This window comes from Protopterus annectens, chromosome 1.part0 (genome assembly GCF_019279795.1).
Source record: "Protopterus annectens isolate FY-2018-M chromosome 1.part0, PAN1.0, whole genome shotgun sequence".
NCBI lineage: Eukaryota > Metazoa > Chordata > Ceratodontiformes > Protopteridae > Protopterus > Protopterus annectens.
The window spans coordinates 267,754,355-267,767,968 of record NC_056725.1 but is presented as its reverse complement, the minus strand read 5'-3'; positions in this window follow the sequence as shown (position 1 = coordinate 267,767,968).

Below are 13,614 nucleotides of genomic sequence, written 5' to 3'. Positions count from 1 at the left end.
ACAAACACAGTAAGCAGATGAATAAAGTGTAAAAACATTTTTTTTCTGTCCGTATTAGGTAGAATGAGCTAAAGACACTAGACTGGGAGGAGTGTCACAGATCAAATATACAGTAGGGGCGGGCAATTGCAAAGCCACCAAGTATAACAAGAAAACACCAATAGGGAGGGCAAGGTGTGGAGAAAATCAACTCAGAAAAATAACACTTTCAACACAGATCAGAAACGAGCAAATATGATCTTAAATCAATCAAGCACAAGCAATTAGAATACTGTAGAACTTTGGAAAAAAGTGCCAAAAAATATACTTATCAATTTATATCTTGAGTTGTTTCAGTAGCACTCTCAGTCAGAACTCAATTAGATTTAAGCAATGAATGCAGAGGTAACAAACATGGAATCTTAATTATACTAGCAAGCCTTGAGACAATCAGATAAAATGCACAAGTTGTTTGGCCAGTAATTAACAGAGCAGGATTAAGGGTGGGGGAAAATAGCACTTTACACTCAGAAAAATGACACTTTCAATACATATCAGAAGCCAGCAAATATGATCTTAAATCAATCAAGCAAAAATATCTTGAGTTGTTTAGAACTCAATTAGATTCAAGCAATGAACATAGTACTCACCAGATCTACATACTTAGTACTCACCAAATCTGATAATTAGTACCAACCAGCTATACATACTTAGTACTCACCAAATCTATATACCTAGTACTCAACAAATCTACATACTTAGTACTCACCAGATCTACATAGTTAGTACTCACCAGATCTACATACTTAGCATGCACCAGATCTACATACTTAGTACTCACCAAATCTACATACTTAGTATTCACCAGATATACACACTTCTCACCAGATCTACACACTTATCACTCACCAGATCCACATACTTAGTACTCACCAGATCTACATAGTTAGTACTCACCAGATCCACATACTTAGTACTCACCAAATTTATATAGTTAGTACTCACCAGATCTACATACTTAGTACTCACCAGATATATATACTTAGTACTCACCAAATCTACATACTTAGTTCTCACCAGGTCTACACACTAAGTACTCACCAGATCTACGTACTTAGTACTCACCAGATCTACAATGCTCTATTTGGTTTGCATCTCATGCAACATCTCAACAAGCTTAAAATGCCCTAGGGGTTCCTAATAAAATATATCTCTGGAGTTAGGAAGCTTTGTTATTAGGAGAGACTGAAAGTCTTGTCCCTGTCTTATAGACCCCTAAGAGGTGATCTGTATTTTGCTTTCCCTGCCAGTGGAGATCCAATGCTCATTGACTTTCTATACCTTCTCTACCTCAGTAAGATAAGACAGATAGCTAATAGATAACACTAGAACCAAAGACCCAAATCTTCACAGCAAATAAACCTAATGTGTTGGAAATATTCATCACCCACTACCTTCCCTTCTCTGGAATAACATTTTCTTTCATGTTAAACAATGTAATCCTATATCTTAAACATGAGGGACTGGATGGAAACTCTCCGATTTATTTTGGGACTAACTGGCTTCTCTTTCCTTGAAAAAGAAGGTAAATTCTGAGGACTGGTATTGGTAATCCATAAGTGGTCATTAGACTAAAATGAACCCTATGAATGTGTGTGTGTGTGTGTGTGTGTGTGTGTGTGTGTGTGTGTGTGTGTGTGTGTGTGTGTGTGTGTGCGTGTGTGCATGTGTGTGTTTGTATGTGTGAGTATGTGTTAGTGTTTGTCTGCATATGTGTGTGTGTGTGTGTGTGTGTGTGTGTGTGTGTGTGTGTGTGTGTGTGTGTGTATTTGTGCCTTTGTCAAATGAAGCAAATACTAGCAAATACAATTCATTCCACACCTGATTCCTCTGAAAAACAAGCTCAGTTCCATAACAAATTGCTGATCACACTGCTATCAGATTTGTATAATTGAAATGCATTTTGATGCATTATAGAATAATTTAAACAGATTATAAATAACTCCTTCTAAAAGTGTTCAGTTGTCATCTCTACACAATCTTCAGGAGAGCACAAAGTATACAAAAAATGTTATTTTATGAGGTCTACCACACCAGTCTTTTCCCCTCATAATGTGCTCTCAAGAATGTTTACATCACACTTTTGTAAGTCTGATAAGCTCTGAAAATGTTATCAAACATCATCTACTTGCTTCTGGACGGTGTCTCTTCAAGCTACTATGTCATAGCTTGAAGACCATGCTGCTCCCCTTTTTATCACTCTTATGCACAAAACTTTCAAATTTGACATATCCCTCAACTTGTTTCAAAGCATTACCTCAAAGTTATCCTGTGCTATCTTGGTTCACAATCCACTGACACATCCTTGCACACTGGGCCTTCTAATTCCATTTCAGCATTTGGTTGTCCCTTCACAATATTTTGTCCTAGGATGTGGGAAGTTCTGTCACCAGATATTAGAAACATGCATATTTATTTGGGTTTTTGATTAGACTGAACTTTATACTAAAAAGGATCATCTACTTTGGCTTCTTCTACATCCTCCCTTGAATCCTCTACCCTCTAAAAAACCTATCTCCTCATCCTTCTATATACCCTTATCCCACCAACCTTGCCTGACCTCCTTCACTCACCACCCCTTTTACACTGTATAAATGTTTTGTATGAAACACATCACATCTTTCTGTTTCTAACTATGTTCAAATCTGCATTTTAGTTAATTCTGGCTCTATTTTTTCCATGAAAACATTTAATCCTGCACTTGATTTGCAGATCTGTTATTTCTAATGACATGGACGATTTGTTGCATAACTGTTGACATTTTTTTTTTGTTCTGCTGGCACAGAGTGACAAAGCCATGACTTTGTCTCAGATGACCCCAGTTTGATTAGTAGTGCAGACACTTGCAGGAACTGGTTGGGGTAAAAGAGTTGTGAAATGGCTGAGACAACTTGCCTTTATCAGGGTAGAGGAATGATATCCCTGTACAATTTCCATATGTGCACCCATTTCCCAGGGCAGAGACTGAAGAAATGTGTATGATGCAATTTTTCCCGGAGGTAGGGCTGTGACAGACTTACATTACTAATGGAGATTAATGGTAGTATGGCACTCCACTCATTGCATAAATTCCTGGAGTGCATTTATTGGACCATGTATAGCGTATTAGGGTCATACACATAGAAGTCATGCAAATGCAAACGATATGATACTATAAATGATTAAGTCTCTCTCTCTCTGTCTCACTCTCCTTATTGCCTCTACATGTTCTGCAATCACCTAGATGCCCACATCTGAGGTGTAGTACCTGAGGAGGAGGAGGAGGTGTTACACTTCCATCTCTATAGGTTCTTTGATTCCATCCCACCCTCTAAAGTGACCCCATGGGTGAGGATAGCAATATAGAGTGGGGGTCTCTGAGCAGCTTGTAGCCAGCTGTAGCATAAGAGTCCCATCCTTACAAAAATAATGGCATTTTCAAATTTTGTATTGTCTCGTGTGTGTGTTTTTTATCTTCTTATTCAACTTTCTAACCATAGGCTGTTGCTGCAATGGGTATTTCTTGGATCAGTCTATAACTCCATTTACAAATACAAAGAAACAAATGAATGCATGCGTTCCTTTAAATAACCAGTCTAACTAATGTTTGTCTTCAGAGCAGAATTTCATTCAAGCATTTAAAACAGAGTTATAGTAACAAAATAGTTAGCGTTACTTACTGACTCACTTTCTTCATGCATCCACAAGAACCCATTTTCTGTTTTAAAGCATGCTTAATAGTATAGTGCAGATGTGTTTCTAGAGTGTGTGAGCATTCTATGCATCTAGAAATACTTACATATGACATTTATACTAAGGAAAATCAATTTGGTTGAGAAGAAAATGAAGTAATTGTTAATGTAAATTACAGGATAAACTGACATTCATTACAGACAACAATGAAGAAATCTGTACGTAACTGGAAAGAATATGCATTTATTTGTGGATCTTCCAAGTCATACACACTCTAATGAGAAAAGAAGAGAAGGTATTTTTCATTAAAAAGTCTTAAATAATGGAAAATCTTATATGCAGATAGTACTGCATTGTGCTTTTCTGTAAAAAACATTCTTTTTGCTAATGTGGTTTAGCTATGACAAATACATTGCATCAACTTATATATTTCCAACAGAATAATACAATTTACTCAACAAAATGATAACATTTTCAACACATTTCAAGTTATTGAATTTCCAGAAAAGAGTGATACAAGTAAATTGGAGTTCACAGATGATATGGATTTGTTTATTTTAATTGTTTTTATTTGCTTGTGGCAGGGTACTGAATTGTATTGGTGTCGTTATGTGCAAATGTGGTTACTAAAGCTGGAAGGACATTAACAATTATTATTTTTTTTTTACTCTGAACTTTTTTTTTGCGGCTGAACAGTTTTGTTTTGACCTTTTTCACAAAAACAGAGTAATATTTGCATACAGATGGCAGCAGCTAAGAATTAGTGTTACAAATAAGAGTATTGTTGACAGCACACAATCCTGGCAGGTACCACAACATTTCTAAAAAGGTTCAGATACATATCGTTCACTTTCACTGAAATGCTGAGAGTATAATAAAGATTTTAATAGTTCTGGTGATAATTTGAACTGACAGCGTTATTTGTGTTTTACTATAACTATATTATTCCACAGTGGTGAATGCTATCTTGCTTTGTATTTTGTATATATGGTGCTTGATATCTATATGCTTTTCAGTTGCCTTGATCATCGCAGAGAATTTTGTAATAGACTCCACAAACCACTTTGATAAGAACTATAAATTACAAAATAAAGTTATTTCAACATGTAACCCTAAGCATAGTTCTGTTTAATACTACATCCATTGATAAGAAAATTAATGCAAGGGGCATAAGTTTTAATTAATATGCCTCTCAACATAATCTTTGGAAAAAGTGCTTTCAATACCATTAAGCTACAATCTACTTAATAACTAAAGACATAGCCCCAGATTCAGCAGGCCCTGCATGGTGTGAAGGAATAGTGCAGGAGTTCCAGCAGGCAATATGTCTGCCGTGCGATCCAGGAATAAGCTGTAGGGACGTGCACGAGCGCTCCTGCACTAGTCCTGCACGGATTCAGCCCCTGTATGCAAATTACCCCATTTGCAGGTGAAGTCCATGCAAATGAGTTTAATTTGCGATCCAGGAAGCTGGAAATCGGCCGTGCAAGACTAGTGTAATCTGTAGAAATATACTCGGTCAGTAACCGAGTACATTTCTACAAACTACAAAACAGAATTATGACAGCTCCAAATAAAGGATGGATATTATGTAGAAAGCATGCCAATGGCCAAATATATGGCCATCAGCATTGAGAACAGTTGCAAAAATAAAAAAAATCAACTTTTATATTTTTTTCTGCCAATCTCGGCTGTTTATGAGTAGGGCAGCGGCGCGCAAATGGGATCGGGTGAAAAATTAAATAAAAACCCTAAAATAAGCATTTTAACCAAAATCATTATTTTGCCATTATTCTCAATGGCAGGCAGAAAACAACATGGCCAGTAAATAGTGGTTGCTAAGGAGGGAGGCTCAGTGTGGGACCTGTAACTATGCATTAGCAGGAAAGCCTACACAAATGAGGGGAATGATACTGAATCCCAGATTTCCCCTGCATGCTAGTCAGCACCCAACATTGTAAGAGCAGGAATAGCTTGGTGCAAGCCTAGGAGTTAGCTGACATCACAGGGAGGTGTGTCAGGCATACTGTCAGTGGATTGGAGCTCTGTGGCTCAGGTTTGCCCTTAGTTTAGCAGACCAAAGCAAGTGGGTGTGTCTGAGGCTGCCTAGCACTCTTTACATTGCCTAAGCGGGTATGTGCGCCATGCACCGGGTTTTAAAAGGGAAAAGAAAAGTAAATCAGGAAATAGCAGCTCTGTGCACATGTGAGCACTGTGTTTGTGTGACATGCCCCTGGACTTAAACAGGAGGGCAATGGAAGGGAAAACAGCAGTAGGAAGGTAATCTAGGAGAACTAGCACAGCTGGCAGGTGACATGTATCAGAATCAGCAAATTACACAGGCAGCAGATCAGCCCAGCACAGAACACTACTATAAACTATGCAAACACCTTTCCCTTTGGTTTTTCCCACATAATCTACACCACCGGTTTTTAAAAGTGGGGAACTTTTAACAAACAAATACAACAAAATGATAGGGGCTGCAGTAGCTATCAGCCATCAACATGTGGAAGAGGCTGAGGGTGATGAGGATGAGAATGCTGTCAACCAACCCACAGTGAGGAGATGGAGAAGGGTGTACAGACCCAGGGTAACCTACCAAGGGCTACAAGAGCTGGAGATAGTGAAGCACTATAAGGTGGACAGGGATCTCCTACGGCAAATTGTTGAGCTGTGCCGGCCACGCCTGACACACAGAACTAACTGAGGGGAACCCACCCCAGTGGATACCAATGTATGTTAGGCCTAGGAATACTAGCCACAGGTACCTCCAAAAGCCCAACTGGGGATATCATGGGGATCTTACAGGCATCATCATCCAGGGCATTCCACCAGTTCCTCAACACCCGTGAGGTGCTGGCCAGCAATATGCATCTCTTCCACCAAATAGCAGAATACCCTGAGGTAGTGGATGCTATAGACTGCATGCACATACACATCGAAGCACCACCTGGTGAGCAGGGTAGGGTCTACATCAACTGCAAGGGCTTCCCCTCTATCAACGGCCAGGTCATGTGTGATGCCCAGGGCATTACAATGAATGTGTGTGCTGGCTTCCCTGGAAGATATCACATTTCCCACATCTGGCATCTGACAGAGCTGTACCAGATATTTGCCAATGGGGACATCACTTACGGTCACCTAGTGGGGGATGCTGGTTATGCACTGGAGCCATGACTGATGACACCCATCAGAAATTAACACACACCCGAACAAGAGCTCCATAATGAGGCACACGCACAGACCAGAATTATTATAAAGCATGTGTTTGGGATGTTTAAGTCACGGTTTCTGTGCCTGGACACATCCAGTGAAGCCTTGCAGTATTCACCAGCTACATGTACTGAAATTGTCATTGTATGTGCCATGGTACGCAATATGAACCTGCAGAAACAGCTGCAGCAGGAACAGCACGGGGCAGGGCCACACAGCCCCCCACCAGTGCCAAGGTCTCCACAGGCACAGAGTGACTCAGAGGAGGAACAGCCTGAGCCTGCCCCAGTAGGCAGATAGAGGCATGCCCAGTATGCCCTGGTCTTGGCAAAGAGGCAACACATACCACATACACTGATACAGTAGGGACCCAGGGAATGACACCTCTCTCTGACTTGTCATAAAGTAAATGGGGTGCCAAACATGACACTACCTGTGCTCAACCATGTATAGGGAGTGTAGTATGTGCATCCGACATAGGCAGCCCTCCGGCACCATCCTCAATACTGGCACACCCACAAGGTAAGTCACTTTCCTTACTAATTGTTGAATGGAGTAATATTTGTTGTTACTTGTATCTATGGAATGGATGTGAGCATGCACGTGAATCGGGTGGCTGAATGGGATGCCACCAGATAGTAGACATCTATAGTGGCAGCATGAGATCTGTAACAAATACTGGTTTCACCATAGTAGCCGTACTACAAATGGTGACAAAACCCACTGTAGGAAGTGTGCTGGGCCACATGTGTGTCCATATGACACACACATGCCAGTCAGGGAGGTTCGCATACCAAACAACAGTCTCAGCCAGCAGGACAGGTATAGACAAACACAAACAAAGGCTATGCTAAGGCCTCTAAATTATGCCTATGGGTAATCTTCCCCCCAGGCCTACACAGACAGACTACATCAGGTCAGGCAGTGGGATGTTAGTTCTGAAGGGTAGGAAGTCAGAAACTAATATGTATGTCAATCAAATCTAAGACCTGTAGTACACTGATATGCCTCTAGTCAGCATGGTAGGTTAGAATACAGAATGAAATGGAGTACCTGACATATCAGTACAGTGATAGCAAATGTGTACAAGTTTCAGGTGCCCCCCCAATTCTATATAGAAATGTAGAAACAGTCAGGTGTGCCCCCCAATCCTGTGTAGACATGTAGAAACAGTCAGGTGTGCCCCCCCCAATCCTATGTAGAAACAGTCAGGTGTGTCCCCCCCAATCCTGTGTACAAATGTGGAAATAGTCAGGTGTGCCCCTCCCCCAATCCTATGTAGAAATGTAGCAACAGTCAGGTGTGCCCCCTCATTCCTATTTAGACATATAGTAACAGTCTGGTGTGCCCCCCAATTTGATGTACACACGTTGAAACAGTCAGGTGTGACCCCCGCAACTCTTATATAAAAATGTAGTAACAGGTGTGCCCCCCTCCAATCCAATGTACACATGTAGTAACATGTACGTGTAGGTATAATACCAGTGGAGAACAGATAACCTGAGGTGGCCAAGGTAGCAGGGTAGATTGTAGAATGTGTACAGTATGCAGGTATGCATGTGTTAGGTTGGTGTGTGTTTTTTATTGTGTGAGAGTGGTCAGTATGTATGCATGTTGAGGTTTGACCTGGTGGCCATTGCCCACTACTGCTGATGACAGGGCCAAGTCCTCACAACTACATTGCCAAAGACAATTCACCCCAGTGTAACACATGCTAGCAGTAAGCCATTGTAAATGTATGGTGGTAGTATGTGTCACCACTTGAAAGATGGACAGGGCATGACTGTTGGGCTAGATATACAAGCAGTACACAGGGAAAAGTACCCCAGACATACAGTATATAATATGTAACTGTGAAATGGGCACACCATTGGAATTGCACATACAGGTGTGCATCACATTATATGGGCTTGTAGTAGGGAATACCAATGTCATCTGGCCGAACACTTGCAGATCACAAAGGTGATAGGACTGATGTATTGGGAAACAGCTGATGTCCCTGCACAAGCCAGCATAACTGGAATGCCCCATGCATATCTGTGAGTCAGATGCAAGTAGTGCCATAGCACACATGGGCCCAGCTCACCCAAACATCACCCACAGGTACCTCTCTGGTTATATCCCTGCTGTCGGGAATGGGTACAATATGACCCCCACCTGTGTATGGCAATAGTGAAAGAATGCAGCATGCAGTGCAGGTGTCCCATACAGGTGTATCCCTAGCTGTAAATAGTACCCTGCCAACATTAACACCACCTGATCAATACTGATAGAAAGTATTGGCATGAACACCTAGCACATCTACCTGTCACCCCAGGGTAATATACTGTATGGCATTCTAGGACTGTAGGACTGACAGAATGCATTGGCCTGCTAAAGCTGACCTGCATCACCACCAAATGGCCTACAGGCCTTTGCAAAAGGCCTGCATGTCACCTGTACTTCCAATGTATGTCATGTCATGGACACCCAGATAGCAACATAACACACTCCACATAAGCCATATGCAAGGCCAAGTGGACATACATGTCCACCATGTCCTACTGCATGAACTGTGGACCAACACCAAAACACAGCTGTGATGTGGTGATAACTATATGGAAAGCATCAGAGAATGTATGCATAATGTATGAAAAAGGATAGAATAATACAGGGGGTTGGGAGCATGGACAGCATGGAATGTGCAAGGTCCGACACACAGCCGTGTGCACATACTATCCCTGGCTGCAAACACAAATATGAATGGCTACAAACCTGCCCGTACACCACAATAGGGGTAATGTCCTGACTTATGACCCCTGCCTCTGGGTAACCTGTGTGAATATGTACAGCTGTGAGGTATTGCCACAGCAAAATAAGGCCATGCTGTCATGTTGATGGATGTACAAGTTTGGGATCCCCTGCCAGCACTGTACCAAGGTGCTGAACTGGATAGACAGACCCAACAGCAAATGTCTGCAGATCACCCTCCAGAATGGCATAACTTTCCATGAATATGTAGGCATTTGACTACAATACTGGACACAGCTGCATTCACCCTGTGTTCCCCAGGACATCACTGTGAGCAAAAATGTCCACCTGACAGTACTTGAGGGCATAACACATCACAGTGTATAACAGTACACATGTCTGCATATCTCTGCTAACACCAGTACCATGTATCAGAAGCAGCACAGACACAATCACCTACAGTACACACTATCCTTTGCACAGTTTGACCCCATATTGCCAACTGATCTACAAATATCCTGCAGAAACAGTTTTCTATCTGCAGGTGTAGAACACAAAGGTCTGCACTAGAGTACAAACTACCTGGAATGGATCCACACATTCAATACAGAAGGGTATACTGGGCATGCTCACACACTTAGAGAAATGAAGGCAATGTCAGACAACAACATACTGAAAGGTCATACTGGGCATGCTCACACATAAACAAATGAAGCCCATGTATGCCAATAACAGTGGACCATACATATCTGACAGTTGCAGATGTTAGTGCAGACACTCCTCAGTATGCACCAGTCATGTCTTGCACACACATTGGATAGGAATACACACATATATCCAAGGACAACACACTATAATATGCCAAAAATCCACATACATAGATGAGTGGAAGAGAGTGACAGTGGCAAAGGCCTTCCATTATGAGGCCTGTCCCACCCAGCACAAAGTCAACTAGCTACAATGATGTGTAACTGTCACTAACTGTAGAAATTTGCCACTGGTATCCCTAAGCATTACAGACTCTGTGGTGCAAGTGCTGGCTGTGCAACATGACTGCACAAGGCAGAAGTCATCTAGCAGTTATATACACATACCTGTGGAATATAAACCTGCGTGTGCCTAAGTGTGGTGTGTCTACCTCTAGATGAATGGGTTATGGTCCATGCACACACTGCCCCCCATAGCCCTACTATGACAAGCCTGCTGATGTCATTCACTTTGAAATACACCTTTGGGAAAAGGGTAGCCCAGTAATTTCCATGGCGCATCCTATGACTGTGTAATACTGTAGTGTGATAAACTAGTTAGGTAGGAGCTCTAATCCCATACATGTGTGTGTGTGTGCTTCTGTTTGTGTTGGAAGCTATGCTTTTTAGGCTAGTCACACTCACTACAATTCAAATGCCCTACTTTGGCAAGGTTGCTGATATCATTCACTTTGAAATACACCTTTGGGAAAGAAGTAACCCAGTAATCTCTGTGTCGTGTCCTATAACTGCATAATGCTGTAGTGTGATAAACTATTTGGGTAGGAATTCTAATCCCAGACATGGCAACTGTGTATGTGCCTCTGTCTGTGTAGGGAGCAATGCTTTTTAGGCTAGTCACACTTATGACAATTCAAATGCCCTACTTTGGCAAGCCTGCTGATGTCATTCACTTTGAAATACACCTTTGGGAAAGGAGTAGCCCAGTAATCTCTGTGGCACATCCTGTAACTGCGTAATGCAGAAGTGTGAAAAACTAGTTAGGTAGGAGTTCTAATCCCAGACATGGCAACTGCGCGCGCGTGTGTGTGTGTGTGTGTGTGTGTGTGTGTGTGTCCGTGTGTGTCCGTGTGTGTGCGTGTGTCCGTGTGTCCGTGTGTGTGCGTGTGTCTGTGTGTCCGTGTGTGTGCGTGTGTCCGTGTGTGTGTGTGTGTGTGTGTGTGTGTGTGTGTGTGTGTGTGTGTGTGTGTGTGTGTGTGTGTGTGTTTCTTTATCTGTTTAGGGAGCAATGCTTTTGAGGCCATTCACAGTCACTACAACCTCAATTAACCTTCTTTGGCAAGCCTGCTGATGTCATTCCCAGTGAAATACACCTTTGGGGAAGGAGTACTCCAATAATCTCTGTGGCGCATCCTATAACTGTGTAATGCTGTACTGTAATAAACTAGATAGGTAGGAGTTCTAATCCCAGACATGGCAAGAGTGTGTGTGTCTGTGCTTGTCATTCATATCCTGTGTGGAGGGGGCTTTGAGTGTGTAACAACTGGACTCATTGCACAGTACGTTTTGCAAATTTCTTATATGGTGGCCCTATTATATGTCACAATGTCCACCTTACAAGGACAACAGATGTGAAATAGCCGAGAGGCTGGGGTTCCAATCCATTACCCTACATGTGACATCACAGCCTTGCTAACAAAGTTAGTAACCCTTGTATTACCCAGAGAACACTCTTAACCCATGTCTCATACACAAACACACTTGCCTAGACAACAACTTCTATGTTGGTAGTACCCTGCATATTGCCCACAGATAGTAACCATGGTGTGATTGCAGTGGACTAAAGATGGCATGGCACCCTGTCCATCAGCACAATAGGCACGTACATGCAGATAGTGTGCCTTCACTATGTTCTCCACTGGATGCCTGCGACACCTGTGGTGCCATCAAATGTGACCCACAAAGGACATACCATGCCTTAAACACATGCCCTGTATGGACAGATGCCACTGACACAAGGGAATACCTGTATCATGCTATCAATGTAGGTGCAGGTCAACCTGCTGTCCATTACGAGTTCCCACCACATGAGGCCAGGGCTGGCACATCTGATGATAATCTTAGTACACAATATGGGCCAGACACCCCAGGTACAGTTCCACGTGTCACTGTAAATGCATGCGGGAAATATGCACATCCCAGACAGCAACCATGTCATGGACTAAAAAACAAATACATGGCAAGCATTGCACAGCAATGGCCACACACAATAGTTACCCAGGTGACTGGATGGTGAATACAATACCTACCTGTGTGGGCCAATCTAGACACTATGCCCCTGAGCCACACTTCAGACCATTGACATGTGGCCTGTTGCCAAGGTATACCCTTCACCTAGCCTTGTATAGCCTTCTGGCACAGTCAACCACTACACACCTGTGAATCAATGCACCCATGCATGTCAGTACTGGCACCCTGTGTCTGTGTGTGTGGTGTATGATGATTTTGACCACATTCACACTCACTACAACTCCCATTGGCATACTGAAGCATGCTGTCTGATGTCAGACACCTTCACATACCCTTTGCCCATATAACTTCCGGATAACCACTGTGGTGCATGTGATACCTGCACATTACTGTATTGTGGCAAACTAACTAGTTAGGAAGTGTATTCCTGCTGACCCTGCCACATGTGTCAATGAGTGTGAGTCCCTGAGAGGATGTGGCTTTGTTGACACTGACACCTGTGCATGTGGAAAGGCATGTGTACTACACCTATTGTATTTCTACCATATCACTGTTGCAGATGCCACTCACCATCACATATATGTTTGGACAGCTGCTCAACATGTAGGCTATGTGGTGCATGCAATAACTGCATAGACTTGTGATAGCAATACATAGTCAGTCAGGGGTATGAAACCCTGTACTGGTAGGTGTGTGACACAAACATGCTTAGGTTTTACTCTCCCACCCCTTCCCTGACTTACTTTGTCTCTGTATGTTTCTCTCACTCCCTCTCTGGTGGATGTGGAGAACTACACCTGCTTTGCTTAGGCAGCAGCTTGCATTTTGTAAGTGATGCTCATGATCAGCTGATGGCCTCTGCATGAATTGCAGCCCTCCTCTAGCTGATTACATGTGGAACAGCTGTGGTAACATTCCCATAGCCAATTGCATGGAAACACACTCCAATATCTAGGAACATCATGTTGGTGTTGGGCCATTTCATTCACTTTGAGCAGGACCT